Consider the following 15,864-nt stretch of genomic DNA (forward strand, 5'->3'; position numbering starts at 1 on the left):
AGCTGATCACCTCCATGCCCCGCTGAATTTAGGCAATAATTAAAGCAAAAGGAGCCCATACCACGTATTGAGTACATGTACAGTAAATGAACATACTTTACAAAAGGCCAGCAATTTTAATTGGTCTTATGACATATTCTAATTTGTTGAGACTGTGATTTGGTAGGTTTAAATGTGAGCCTAAATCATCACAATGAAAAGAACCAAAGATTTAAACTACTTCAGTCTGTGTGAATTGAATTTATTTAATACACAAGTTTCACAATTTGAGTTCAATTACTGAAATAAATGAACTTTTTCATGACATTCTAATTCATTGAGAAGCACCTGTAAAACATTGTATTTTTTTCAGTTGGAGTATTAAGCTCACAACAATTAATTAACATTAGCTCCACAGGAAACACTCTAATAACACTCAACATCTTACCACTCATAAGCTAAGCTGTAGTAAGATACCGTGCAGATCTTACATAATGTCAAGATATGATACAGTCCATTATACTGTAAATGGAGTAGATTTAATATGGTGTTCATTGTGTGTTATAAATAATCATACTCTTAAACTTATAACCACAAATATGTAAGTATTATAAAGTATTATAATTGTTATGTTTATTCATGAGTTGATATAACATATGTTTTTTTATTTATTTTTATAATGCATTATTCATTCACTTTAATGTCTTAACAATATCCTTTTAATGTATTATAAATACGGGCTTCATGCCTGAACTTTCGAAAATCTGCTCAAATGTCTTGATTGAAATATAAAGTGATGGGATTACACACTTTGACAGTTGAAAGTTGGATGTCATTTACTTTATTTTTATTCTGTTTCCAATGCTTTCTCCTGTGACCTTGATGCAGTCAGTACTTGATAGGTAACAACGGATTGACCAGTAAATACAATATCCACAAAATACAGAGAGAGCAAACAATACATCCAGAGATTAGATGGACTGTAGTTTTCAGTATAGTGCAGATTTATAGCTGGAGGGAGGCAATCAGACAGTGCTGTATGACATCTTTATAAATCCTTTAAATTCATTCAATTCATCAGTCTCTCCTTTCTTTCATTCTAAATACATTTATATGAGTTACAAAGAACTTAAATATGCTTTACACTATTAAAAGGATTTAAAACAGTAATAGGCAGATTTGGTTGCTTGGAGTTTGACATTATAACACGTGTAAATTGATGCATTCTGTTATTTCTAATACTTGTCAGAAACATTGTAACAGCTAAACAAACAACAAAAACAAAACTTTACCATATACTTTACTATTTACTATATTCCTCATATATAGTTTCTTTTTCACTTATAGGATGTCCCACTATCTGGACCCTCCAAAGATTCGGTTTTAGTTCAGTTCAGTCTTTAGAGGATTTATAAATATGTATATGTGCAAGTGTAAGTTGCACTTAGGCAAAGGAGTTCATGCTTTAGATATTGTAATAGTTTCAGTCTTGATACAAACATACAAAACCGTGTGTGTCCACATTATGTACAAAAGTCTTTAAGAGTTTAGATCACCGTGAACTTCCTGAGTACAGACCCTGTTTGAGTATCTAGTAGTTAACAACACTTGGAGGTTTCTTTGTGTTGGACAAAAGACCAATAGACCCATTATGTGTATTATGTCAGCATACTACAGCCTGTAATATGCAAAACACTGTGCAAACTACATACCAGTATGCACAACTACATATTTTCAAAATAGACTAGTTGGCTATTCAGTCTGTCTACTGTAATAAGGCTGGTTTTGACTCAAATACTTAAACCTTGACATGCCATTTTAAAAATCCAAAGCTTGTACCAGGACACATTGTGAGTTCTGACACAATGGCCAAAGATGTCTGTTTGAATCTCACTCAAAAAACAGTGTGATATGTGGCAGCCAAAGTTCATCTCAAATTGTATGCCTGTAGTGGTGGTGCTCATCCAACAGCGAAACCACGCTAATGAAAAAGAACACTGCTACAAAATTCAATGACTCATCTTTGTGTCTGTGTCATATACACTAACTTTTAAACAAAAAAGTTTCTCATGATCTCAAAGGCTGCATTTATTTGAACATACACACAGCAATAGCAGTAAAAATGTGAAATATCATTACAATTTAAAAGAATCGTTATTTTAATATATTTTTAAACATAATTTATTCCTGTACATTTTCAGGATCATTACCCCAGTCTTCAGTGTAATGTCCTTCTAAAATCATTCAATCATACTGATTTGGTGATCAGTTATTACCAATTATTAAGATTTTTATTATTATCAGTTTTTTTTTTAATAGAAAGCTCAAAACGACAGATTTTGTTTGAAATATAAATATTTTGTAACATTATAATTGTCTTGTACAGTTACTTTTGACCAATTTAATGTGGCCTTGCTAAATAAAAGTAATCTATCTATATCTATATATATATATATATATATATATATATATATATATATATATATATATATATATATATATATATATATATATATTCTTACTCCAAACTTCTTTTGAATGGATGTGTATCATGGTTTCCACAAAAATATTAAACAGCATTGTAAAAGTAAAAAAAAAAAAAAAAAAACATTTTAAAATATATTAAAAGAGAAAACAGTAAATAGTTATAATATTACACAATATTATTGTTTTTACTATATTTTTGTTTTAAGTAAATACAGCCATGGTGAGCTAACAGACTTTTGTCAAAAATATTACAAATATCTTAATTAAACTCTTCAAGACATTTCAGATGACTTTAAATCTTTCAAAAGTCCATCAATCATAGTTTTCTTTTCTGGTCTGATTGAAAGCAGTTTAAATCCCATTTTTTAATATATATATTTCAGAAGGAAAATTATTCTTTACAACTTTCTTTCCTTCATCAGTACGGAAACAACATTCCATTGTCTCCATGCACGTTTGTCGCAGAAGACTTCATCTGTGATCTGTGTCTGCTGTTGTTTTGAAAGCAGCAGGGTGACGTGTTGACTAGGAGCAGTCAAAGGAACCAGGGCTCAGCATGATAGCAGATGTGTGGGAGTTGCTCGTGCTTCCAGAACACACTTCACCTCCGGCTTCCTGCCTCACCGCCTCAGGACCAACCTTGATTTTACTTGGGCGATACCATAGAATCTTAATTTAGCATCACTTATAGCAGAGGCCATGCTGAGAATCTAAAAATACATGTGTCTAACATGAGGCATCATCTTCAGTATCGAGATGTCTTTGAAGAACAGAGGAAATGTTCATGATAGGCACCATGGTTAAGCAAATGAAAGCTTCTACACACTTCAAATTAAATCAGTTCTCACTAAAAAAAAGCTACTTCCTCAGCATATTAGAATGATTTCTGAAGGATCATGTGACACTGAAGACTGGAGTAATTGTGCTGAAAATTCAGCTCTGCATTACAGGAATAAATTGCATTTTAAAATATATCAAGTAGAATCAGTTTTAATCAGAATGTTAATTTGTTGGACATGCTACGTTATTGTAATGTACACATAATGCATCACAACTAAATTCTGATATATATTAGAGTAAAAAAAAAAGAATCTATTTTTTCATTTTTTGAACCTGCTGAAAATCTTTTAACTCCACAGACAGACATATTGGCAATTTTCAGTGCTAATCTAAAATGCCTCTTTCCAGGGTATCAGAAGTATCACTTTTGAATGTGTTATTACAAACAGTCATTTCAGATTGCATTCACAGACAGATGAGATTTTACCTACAACAATTGATATTTACTATAGAAATATTCAAGGCCTGGATATCGCAGTTTTAAAATGACCCACACTCTTAAAAATAAAGGTTTCAATAGAGTGTTTTCACACCAATGTCATATAATAACTATTTTTGGTTTCCCAAAGGACATTTAGATAACCATTCTTAAAAGAACAATTTGTCCACAAATTGTAGTGTCGAAAACATTTTAATAATCCAAAGAATATTTTTCCACTGTAAAGAAACTTGTGTGCAATGGAATTGTTCCATGGGTATTAAAGTTTCTTCATGGAACCATCAAGCCCAACAACAACAACAACAACAACAAAACAACTTTTTTTTTTCCAAAACTGAAGCACCATTTTTGGTTCCCCAAAGAACCTTTCAGTGAAAAGTTTTTAAAGAGGCCATATCGCACCTTCTTACAAAGTCTTGATTTTGTTCTTGTGGTCAGCTGGAGTGCCCATGAACTCCAGTAGAGGGCACTCAGGGCTATTGCATTTGGTGTCCATTTCCTCTCCGAACTCAAAGTCCCATCCTGCCTCATACCTGGGACTGATTGCACACACACCTGCATCAAATTACACACCTGCAGCTACGTAATACACACACACACACACACATGCAACACACTCATGCCAATTCTGTATGGCATTTCCAAGCGTTTTCCCTGTGTTTGTTCCTTCTGTGTTTTATATTGGATTTTGTATAGCGACTGTGATTCTCTGCTGCCTGCCCCGACCTCTGCTTGTTTCTGTTGCTTATTTTGGCTATCCCCTGACATACCTGACGCCGTTCTCTGATCTCTGCCTGTTTGACCATTCTTGAAAATAAAGTATTGCATATGGATCCGAACGTCTCTGACTCATCGTTACAGGTCTGCTAGAAGAGCTTTTCAAGCATGAATGTTCAAACAATGTAAAAAAAGTTTAAAACGTTAAATAAAAGGTCCTCTTTAAAAGAACCAATTTTGTTCTTAGTTTGAAGAACATTTTAATAATCTTATTAACCTTTTTTTTTTCACTATCAAGAACCTATTGTGGAATGGATAGTTTCCATGGGAGTTCCAAGGTTCTTCATGGAAACATAGATGCCCAAAAATAACCTTTATTTATTTATTTTGAGTGAATGTTTCTTTTATGGTTGGGACTTAACAGTGTTCTGACTTAACAGTGTTGCTTTTTATTCATCATTTATGGCTTACAGTTCTTTTCAGCACAGACTCGCTTCCTGTCAGGCTCAGTGGCAAAATAATCTATTTTATTTATCTATTTATACAAGAATCCTTGTCTATTTTCCAAGAACAATTCCAGAAATTAAATTTCCAATCTGTGTACCATAACTTAAAACTTAAAACTTTTAACTTAAAAAAATCACATCCAAGAATTTTGTAGTGTCGTAATTTACAGATTCATAAACGCAACAGTGTAATTCATTATATTGAGCAGTATTTGAAATGACTCCATAAGTTAATTTCCAGGTGCACATATTCAGATATGAAAATGACTTAAAAATCCAGTGGGAACATGTTCATCTGCTGAAGTACAGTTCAAATGGAACTAGCTCTCATATTGCGGAGAGTGAATGCGGTGGGCTCCAAGGGGACCCATCTTACTCCAGGGACAATTTATGAGAAGAGAATTTGGTGACTGTCAGATCTCATTCATGTGGGCAATGTTCTCTGACTGTGCTAGCCTTCTGCTTTTGGGCACATGGAGCAATGCCCACAGAAAATCAAACAGGCAATAATAGGTTTAAATTCAAAGGCCTGATAATATGATTCCGACACATCGCACAATGCTGCTTATGTGGGTGACTCAAGTTCAAATCTGGTTTGTGTCATTTCTCAAATCCACCTGCCAATTTTTGCATGTCACTTCTCCAATTTGCTTCAAAATAAAAGTGGCAAAAGCCTCCCCCCCATACCATATCAAGCCATACCATGATAAGAACATGACCCAGCAAAAATGACTACCACATTTTATTCCTGTGTGATTTATGATAAGGTGCAACTTATTTTCTGGATTATATGGTAAAAATCTGGGAAGGGTAAAACTTCAAAATGAAAGACATAGACAAAAAGTTTTGTCTCAAACAGCAATGCATCAGAACCCCAGATGCTTCATCAGGTTAACAGAGCAATATTTTGCTAAAAACTTTTCATTTACTTTATTTCTCATTTCTAAGAATACTAACACTGCTTGAAATGAAAATTAAACTAAACTAAAAGTCATATTTCACTTTCTGCCCAATTTAGGTTAGGTTTTCTTAGCCATGTTAAAGTATGCATTATATAATACAAAGTTTAATGGTCTAATGAAACCCAAAGTTTGAACTTGCACCAATCTTTTTTTTTTCTTTCTCAATTTTAACATGCTACAGCATTTTCAATTAATAAACTCAACTCATTTAGGCTCACTGTAACAGTCATTCACAGCAAAGCTAAGACATCTTCATCTGGACAGGCAAACATCAAGACTCGTAGAGTTTTGCCATGGAATTGGCAATGAAAATTAAAATCTTGAGTTTTGAAATAGCTTTCAACAGTGCCGAAGATCCAGCTCTGCTGAAACATTAGCTTTGGGCCAAAGTGTATTCCCAGGAAGTGTTCAAGAAAGTAACATGTTTATGAAAAAAAGGGATTGAGTAAATGCATACTCCTGCATAGTCTTAAAGGCACAGCAGCAAAAGATGAAAAACTAAGGGTCACAAAATATGATTACTGTATGTCTGTTTTAGTTGCAAAATAAATAAATAAATAAAATAATAATAAAAACAATAATAATAATATGAGACCTATTCGGACATAAATGGTTTCTTATGAAGACTTCTTGAAAAGTAAATTTGCATGGCTCATTCATAAAAGTCATGGATTCAGATGGCAATTGGACAATTAATACATCCTTATAATAATTGGTATGGCTTCCACCTTCAATTCTACAACTAAGGTGAGACCCTTCAGCAAGACACTGAAAGCCCAACTGCTCCCTGGGCGCCACAGCAAAAATGGCTGCCCAGTGCTCGGGGTGTGTGTTTACTGTGAGTGTGTGCTCACTATTCACTGCTGTGTGTGTGTGCACTTGAATGGGTTGAATCGGAGCACAAACTCTGAGTACTGGATACCATACTTGGCTACAAGTCACGTCACGTTCAATTAATTCACCACACAACCTTGATGTCTGTCAAAAAAACAGTAGGTAATTTGACTGTTAATTTGTAATGTATTGAAGGGGAAAACACACACACATTTTAGATTTGAATGGAAATAAAATAAATGAATAGCCCCTGTAAATGTTGAAATTACCCTACACCCCCAAAAGTTGTATATGACCTGTTTTAATGTACACTGATATTTAAATTTTATATTACATTCCAGAAAGTTGTCACACAGCTGTATTTTGTGAAATCTGTTACACTTAAAGCCTTTCTTTGAGTCTGTACTAAAAGAAAATAAATCATTCATTCCACATTTTTTTTAAAATTCTGATTACATTTATTTTATCATTGCAGAATGCAGCAGTCTAATCAGACAAAAAAGCGGCAAACAAGTGAACTGGCTGGTAGTAGCCTGTCATTACAAAATATTCAAAGCTTGTTGCAAATATGACTACAATATGCCTTGATTCTGATGCTTCACTTGTTGAAAACTGCAGTTCAGTTAAATTCAATTAAAGTTTAATTGTATATCGCTTTTTACGATACAAATCATTAGAAAGCAACTTTACAGAAAATTGTTTCTAAAATATTTAGTAGTAGCTTATACTGTAAGTGGTGACTTTCAGTTTGTGCGCATATGACATGATTTTTCAGAAAAATGTATACAAGACGTAGTCAGCCAGATGATGAACATTATTAACAGCAATTATTATATGATGCAATCACACTTGTAGCAATATTTGTTAGTTCTATTTGTTGATTCAGGGTTAGCATCATCTGAGGTCCTCTGAGGGGGTCAGCATCATCTCTTCTCAGGTGTTCTGGATCCAGACTGGAGCTTGTGTATATCCTAGATGTAAATCCCGTGGCAAAACAGAGAATCAAATAGAGACTTCATTAGCATAGCTGCTGTTCCAACAAAGTAAAATTAATTAGTTTAACCCAAGCTAAAGAATAAGAATCCACATTTGATCAGATGAAACTGCAGTCACAATTTAAAAGATGCATTATTTGAATGCTTGGCGAAAGAGATGCGTTTTTAGGTTTAGGAGCCACATGTGAAAAATCTCTACTTCCTTTAGTGGACTTTGCTATCCTAGGATATACCAAAGTCCAGCGTTTTGAGACCTCAGGGAGCATGATGGATTGTAACATGGTAGAAGACTAGTTAGGTACATTTATTCATTTAGCTGACACTTTTATCCAAAGCGACTTACAATTGCTATATATGTCAGAGGTTGCACGCCTCTGGAGCAACTAGAGGTTAAGTGTCTTGCTCAGGGACACATTGATGTCTTACAATGGATTTGAACCCAGGTCTCTTACCCCAAAGGCATGTGTCTTATCCACTGCGCCAATAGTCCAGTCTAAATGTAAATGCATGAAAAAAGCTTTTCTGCATCAGGAACAGGTAACGTGTTTCGTAGCTTGGCAATGTTTCTAAGATGGAAGAATGCAGTTTTTGTAACATTGGAAATATGATTTTCAAAAGACAAGTTGCTGTCTAATATAACACCCAGATTTCTGACTGTAGAGGAAGTAACAGTACATCCGTCTAGTTGCAAACTGTAATCTATGAGATTCTGTGTATTGTTTTTTGGTCCAATAATTAATATCTCTGTCTTATCCGAATTTAATAGGAGAAATTATTGGTCATCCAATCATCCAACATTAACACTCTGTTAGCCTAGATAATTTAGAAGTTTCATCTGGTCTCGTTTAAATATATAGCTGAGTATCATCAGCATAACAGTGGAAACTAATCATGCATTTTCTAATAATATTACCAAGGGGCAACATGTACATTGAAAATAGAAGGGGACCAATGCATCATTTGTATTATCAATGTGAATATTAAAATCTCCAATGATTAGCGCTTTATCAACTGTAACTAGAAGGTCTGAGAGGAAATCTGCAAATTCTTTTGGGAATTCTGAATACGGCCCTGGTGGTCTATACACAGTAGCCAAAGCAAGAGATACAATAGATTTATTTTGAATATCTGACAGTGTAACATTAAGCAGAAGTATTTCGAATGAGTTAAACCTGTATCCTGTTTTCTGGGTAACATTGAAAATATCAGTGTGAATAACAGCAAATTATGGCCTTCATAATTTCTACTCTCAGTAAATGCATGAGCTGATATTGCATGATAATATTACAATGATCAGTGTGCAGTCATGGTTAACTTCTTCCATGTCTTTTAACAGGAATACACTCTCCTTGTTAGTACTGTTTTTTAGCTTAAATAATGATCACTTAGCAAGTGCACCAAGATGATTTTCTATTTTCCACATTTGCAATAAAAAGCAGTCTTACAGTCAAGCATGTTACAATAAAAAGGAAATGGTGCAGTTAGCTGATCTGAACTTTATAATTTCAGATCAAACAGCTTTTAAAGTAAACACTGTAAAGAGAGCTAACACAGCCCAACAGCATTAGTATATTTAACTGTTCATAACACTATGCTTGTCTGTGTTTGTGCCATTTAGTAGACATCTGTGTGCCACACATTCAAATTTTGTTTTTCAGATATTTTCTGATTGGTCAACTGTACCACTAAGCAGACATGGGGACTTGTGACTTGGTGACTTGGACTCGAGTCGACTCGAGTCGCTATTTTTAGGACTTGAGACTTGACTCGGACTTGGAAGTTAAAGACTCGGGACTTGACTTGACTTGAGACACGATGACTTGAATGACTTGAGTGTTAATCAAATCATTTTTTCAGTTTGAATATAAAATATATAAATTATTTTTTAAAATAAAGTTGATTACTCAGCTAGAGCGCAGGCTGAGAATAGCGTCGTGACTGGATCAGGACACTATCATCAGTCATGCCCTCTCTACCTTACACACACCACGCCCACTTAAATCAGATATCACATCACATCAACACGTCAGCCTGAGAGGTACCGAGGGTCATCGCTTTTGTCTTCAATAGTTCGCGACAAAAAACGCATGGAAAACGCTAGTCGCGCCGCTTTCTCCTTCTTTCCAAAGCGCTCGGGCAGAAGTGCTCCTGGGGCGTCTGTCGTTGCTAAGCATCCATGACACGCTCTCTCTCAATGAAGACGTAGAAATTTCAGCAAAGGATAAATGGATTTGCAGCACTAAAAATCGCTCGCAGTAGCTCTGCTACTAAATTCATTTCAAAATGGCAATCCATATACAGCTATGAACAGCTGTTCCTTCATCTTAGCTGAGCTTTCAACGTTGATACGGGAAAGGATGAAGCTGATTGGTTAGTTATTGTCACATGACCTGCGGTGCGCTTGCGGCATTCTGAAAAGTTTAGATGTTTTTAACTCGATGCGGTGCGCGTCGTGAGCGCGTTGCTTCCATTATGAGCGCGCATACCGCGCGCCTACATTGGAAATAACGAACTTGCGCGCGCAAAAGGCGTGATGTGAACGGCCCCTAATGATCCGCTAGCAGGCCGTCAAAAAAATTCCAGGGGCGGCGCTAGGGCTGGGCTAAGGGGGCATAAGCCCCGAATATTTTGTTACCTTGTCTTTCTCATAGACCAAAACAATTAATCAGAAAAACAAATGTAGCTGCCGCGATTACCCAATCATGAGAAGTGCATTTTATATATATATATATATATATATATATACAGTACAGACCAAAAGTCTGGACACACCTTCTCATTCAAAGAGTTTTCTTTATTTTCATGACTATGAAAATTGTAGAGTCACACTGAAGGCATCAAGGGCTATTTGACCAAGAAGGAGAGTGATGGGGTGCTGCTCCAGATGACCTGGCCTCCACAGTCACCGGACCTGAACCCAATCCAGATGGTTTAGGGGTGAGCTGGACCACAGACAGAAGGCAAAAGGGCCAACAAGTGCTAAGCATCTCTCGGAGAACTCCTTCAAGACTGTTGGAAGACCATTTCAGGTGACTACCTCTTGAAGCTCATCAAGAGAATGCCGAGAGTGTGCAAAGCAGTAATCAAAGCAAAAAGTGGCTACTTTTTTTGTTATGTATATAATTCCAAATATAATTCCACATGTGTTAATTCATAGTTTTGATGCCTTCAGTGTGAATCTACAATTTTCATAGTCATGAAAATAAAGAAAACTCTTTGAATGAGGTGTGTCCAAACTTTTGGTCTGTACTGTACATAACAAAAAAGTATGAAACAACTGAAAATACGTCATATTTATATTCTATACTCTGAGAGAGAGAGAGAGAGAGAGAGAGAGAGTGTGTGTGTGTGTGTGTGTGTGTGAGAGAGAGAGAGAGAGAGAGAGAGAGAGAAGAAATGTAACAGTTTAATGTTGTATGTAAACTGTGTTTGAGAGAGAGAGAGAGAGAGAGAGAGAGAGAGAGAGAGAGAGAGAGGTGTTCAGAGAGGAGTCTGTTGGATGTTTAGTTTTATGGACTCAATGTTGAAAATGTAAAACATTTCAAACACTGTTGGCAGAAGTGAAAAATAAATAATTTTAGGAAGTTACAATTTTGTTTGATTCCATGATGTATTTTACTGAACATGAGTATTTACAATGCAAATCCAAATTATTTTAATTTACTGACAGTTACTTATATTTTGTCTTTTAACTTTATTAAGATCAGATTCTGCAGGTAAAATAACAATATTAAGGTGACTTGACTTGGACTTGACTTGACATAGCTTGTGACTTGACTTGACTTGACTTGCCCAAGAAAAAAATACTTGGGACTTACTTGAGACTTGAAGGTTAAGACTTGAGACTTACTTGAGACTTGCACATGTGTGACTTGGTCCCATCTCTGCCACTAAGCCATAAAATAATGCCTGTGGCCATGGCAACACTGTATAACCAACCATATAGCTATATGATTTACTAAGATGTAGCCAAGAAACACAATTAATTAAACCGGTAATTTCAAGATAGAAAGACTTTACTCACTTTCACGCTATCCAATATGTAGATCATATTTGAAGAAATTAAGCTTTACATCACTTGCTCACTAATGGATTCTCTGCAGTAAATGGGTGCCGTCAGAATGATAGTCTAAATAGCTAATAAAAACATCATAATAATCTACAAGTAACCCACACTGATCCAGTCCTTCAGTTAACATATTATATCTCACAATTTTGACTTTCTCAAATTTATCCTTTTTTAAATTCATCATCATGTGATCCTTTATTTCCACTTGCATTATTAAAGGCACAATATGTGTGCATAAAAAAAGATTTTATGCTTTAATATATTGTGCAGCTAAATAGACAGCACAGAAAATAATTATCCCCCCCCCCCATTACTCACGACTGGGAGGAGCAGTTTACTGTGGCTTAATAAAAGCTCCGCTGCTTTCGAGCCATGTGACTCACCCTGCTTCATTCTGCTTTGTTAATAAATGATTGAATGTAGAGGAGTCATAGCGAGTTCTGAGCATAGTAGGATGCTGGAAAATGATAATGAGAACATGATGCCTAAAATTTTGATAGTTGAATCCATCTGTTGTTCGAGATAAATGAGATAAACAGCGCAGTATGAGGTGGGCCGATATATGAACAATTCAGGAAGTGAGGTGATTGGTAGAGGCGTGGCCTCACTCCCAAACCTCAGTTAACTTGTTAACTCCCTTTAAGGCATGTATGAGTATTAAGCAGATTAAAGTAGTTCATGTTGCCGTTCAATAAACTGCAGGCAGTATAATGAAACGCTTGGCTCAAACGTTTCAAGTTTGGCTCCATGTGCTTTTCAGCTCTCTGGTATTCCTGTCAAATGTTATCATATCAAGATGGCTGAATGTTTTAAATAAATTAGCATCATGTCATACAGCCCCAGGCATGGCTGACTGTTACCCATCTCGGGGCATGGTATACCCAACAGCATTTGGCTCTAACAAGTGCTTGTCCTCCTCATACAAGTGCTAAATAACCTATAACGCCCTGGGGTCCAAGAGTGGTAAAAACTGATTGTAAACGATAAGGGTTGCATTTCAATTCCTGGAGAAGCTCCTGTCTTTGGAGAGGGCATGGACCATACATGATGGAGTAGACTGAGATGGAGTAAGAAGGAATCTTCCATTGACCTGAGTGAAAAATGAAGATATTCCCTTTGACAAAGTAGCTATGTCTTGGGGAAAGAATGTAAAAAATTATAACACTCTCTTTTCTTGTATTTTTTTCTTCTTCTGTGTTTTCTTTTTAGTTTGTGCTGTTCAAGATGATAGGAAAATGCAATCCATCTTTTTACAGTCTCGTTCTTCACCTTGTTCCCATTGCATATCAGCTTGGAGAGATGTTGAATAAAACATACTTAAAAAGTGCAAACAAAGTTCCTAACGGGTATTTAACAGGGTTTCTGTTTCTGTCAATCTCCATGTCTGATACCATAATTACAATATATATTTGTAAATCTAACAGAAAGTTACACTGGCACTTTTTTTCATGTGTAATACTGTAAAGCTGCTTGATTTAATGCACTGTATTGTATAAAGTGCTATATAATTGATTGTAGTGCTGAATTAAGCTGGTACAAACATTTTTATGATCAGATTCTTTTCTGACTTATGTTCCCTTTCAAGGGAACTTCGAACTGCATCCTATAGGAGTCGCTATGGGGAACACCTCATCATGACCCATGTCTGAAGCATACATTGAAAAAACACCAACGAGTTGGCCAGCAACAACCTCTAACATCACTACATGCGCAACTATAAACTGGCACTGGGAGAACACGTCATTCTCTTCTTCGTCTCCTCTGACTGTTCTGAAGCATGCATCTGAAAGAACTGGTGAGAGCGATCTTTCTCTGTCTATCATGACGAATACTAGCAAGCATTTAGACAATGAGTGCATCCATGTCGGCATTATTTGACACCCGATTTGTTTGGGTTAAGGGCACGCACATGATGTCTTTGACGAGGCAATCTGCGTGCATTGTGAGTGTTTTTTTTTTATAAAAAAGCTCCACTCTCGCTCGTCTCTCTTTCCAAGGAAAAAAAAGAAAAAAGGCAGCCATCTATCTCCCGCGGTTCAGGACCCGCCGCTGCTGAGGCAGGAGGAGAATGAGCTCATGAGAATTACAGGTGGATCTGTCTGAATGGTTTAGAGAGGGACTTTCTCTTTCACATTCCTTGGCGGCAGATGAGAGAGAGCCTCAGGAGGATGATGTTATATCTTTAACACTTTCTGATACTAAGGATAGGGCTTTGCTGGGTTTTTACCCAAGAAAAGCAGGAGATATTTGGAGATGGTGAAGAAGCTGAGGCTGAGCCTTCTCAATCCTCCTGACATGCGTATGTAGAGCTGTTGGAGTTATGGATCGTGCCACAGCAAAGTATTAGAAAAAAAAGGATTTTCCTCTGCGATGCTTATGAACCTTAAGCTACACACGCTAAGCACTGTGTACTTTTTGAAAACCACATGGTGGTCAGTGTGCACGTGAACATTTTGCGCACATTCTAAAATCCATGCATTTGGTAAGTGTGCACGCAAGACTCTGCGGAATTTCTGAAATCCTGTACGGTAAGGGTTATGCTCTCTGCATCTTTCCCTTTCATGAGATGATTAGACCTTGGTTCCTTGGGCTCCATTCAGCAAGTGTGTATTTGTTTATACACTTCAAGCATTTCCCTCAACATGAAGGGCTATTTGGGCAATTCTCGTGGTAGTTAAGCAGCTCTCCCCTTCTCCAAGAAGGGTCGCCTATGAGTGCACTACTCTGAATTCGTAGTTCTCCTCTCATATGAGACTGAGTTCTCTATTTTCTTCCCAGAGCATTTCAGCATTATTTACGCTAGTATTCTGTAGGGGTGCACCGATTGAGATCGGCCGATCGTTAATGCGCATCTAGTCAGTAAAGCCGGTTCTCTAATCTTGACTGGTGCACCCCTAGTACTCTGCGTTCTTTCTAAAATCCTTCATGGTTTAGGGCTTTGTGCGGTTGCTTCGTGCCTTTTCTTGGGTTGGTAAAAGCCCCGTTTATCTTGGGCTCCACTCCTCCTATGTATCCTTGGATACCTATCTAAACAGGGTGTTGCTACTAGGGATCTGTTGAGACAGCTCCTTCACAGCAAGCTTATGCAAAAGCAAGCGATAGCCCCTGTGTTACAAGCAAGACCAAGTATAAAATGCTAGGTTCTTAGCTGTATCCCTTTAAAGGAATTTTTCTTGATTCCAAGCATTCAGCTCAACCCCGGGCCGAGGCCCTAACAATTAAGTTGGGTATGTAGCTTAGGCCTTTGGCCGTAAGGGGTACTATCACAGACAGCCGTCTAAACGTCACAGGGGCAACTCCCATGGAAATGGTGGAGTTTGTACTTAGTGTTCGTCATGATTCTGGCCTGCACTCCCCTCAGCATGGAGGTGTGGGTATACTGTTCCCCATAGCGACCCCTAGAGGATGCAGTTCGAAGTTCCCTTGAAAGGGAACATCTCAGGTTATGAATATAACCATGGTTCCCTGAGTAGGGAACAAGACACTGCGTCCTCTAGCTCTCTGCCATGCTTCGGACGCAAGCTTCAGACGAAGAAGTGAATGACGTGTACTCCCAGTGCCCTGTTTATAGTTGCGCCGGTAGTGATGTCAGAGGTTGTCGGCGGCCAACTCGTTGGTGTTTTTTCAATATATGCTTCAGACACGGGTCACGGCGAGGTGTTCACCTTAGCGACTCCTAAAGGATGCAGTGTCTCGTTCCCTACTCAGGGAACAATGTACATCCTTAACCTGAGAAGTTTTCTCACCACTGTAATTTTTATAGTGTTTATTTTGTTAATAAGAAGAAAACAATGGAGAACATGTTTACATATTCAACTAAATGCTGCCACAATGCTGAGAGTGACATTTAGATACAAATATGCGCTGCATTGTTCACAAGATAATTCCAACTTCTTATACCCCATCCGAAGAACGATAAAGAACTTTGCCATTAGTAGGCTATATAGGAGCAGGTTTAATGTGGTTAGGATAATACATATACTCTGAATAGGTTGTTATAAAAGAATACTGTTGTATAATGTACTACAATACACTG

Source organism: Carassius auratus, chromosome 37 (genome assembly GCF_003368295.1).
Source record: "Carassius auratus strain Wakin chromosome 37, ASM336829v1, whole genome shotgun sequence".
Lineage (NCBI taxonomy): Eukaryota > Metazoa > Chordata > Actinopteri > Cypriniformes > Cyprinidae > Carassius > Carassius auratus.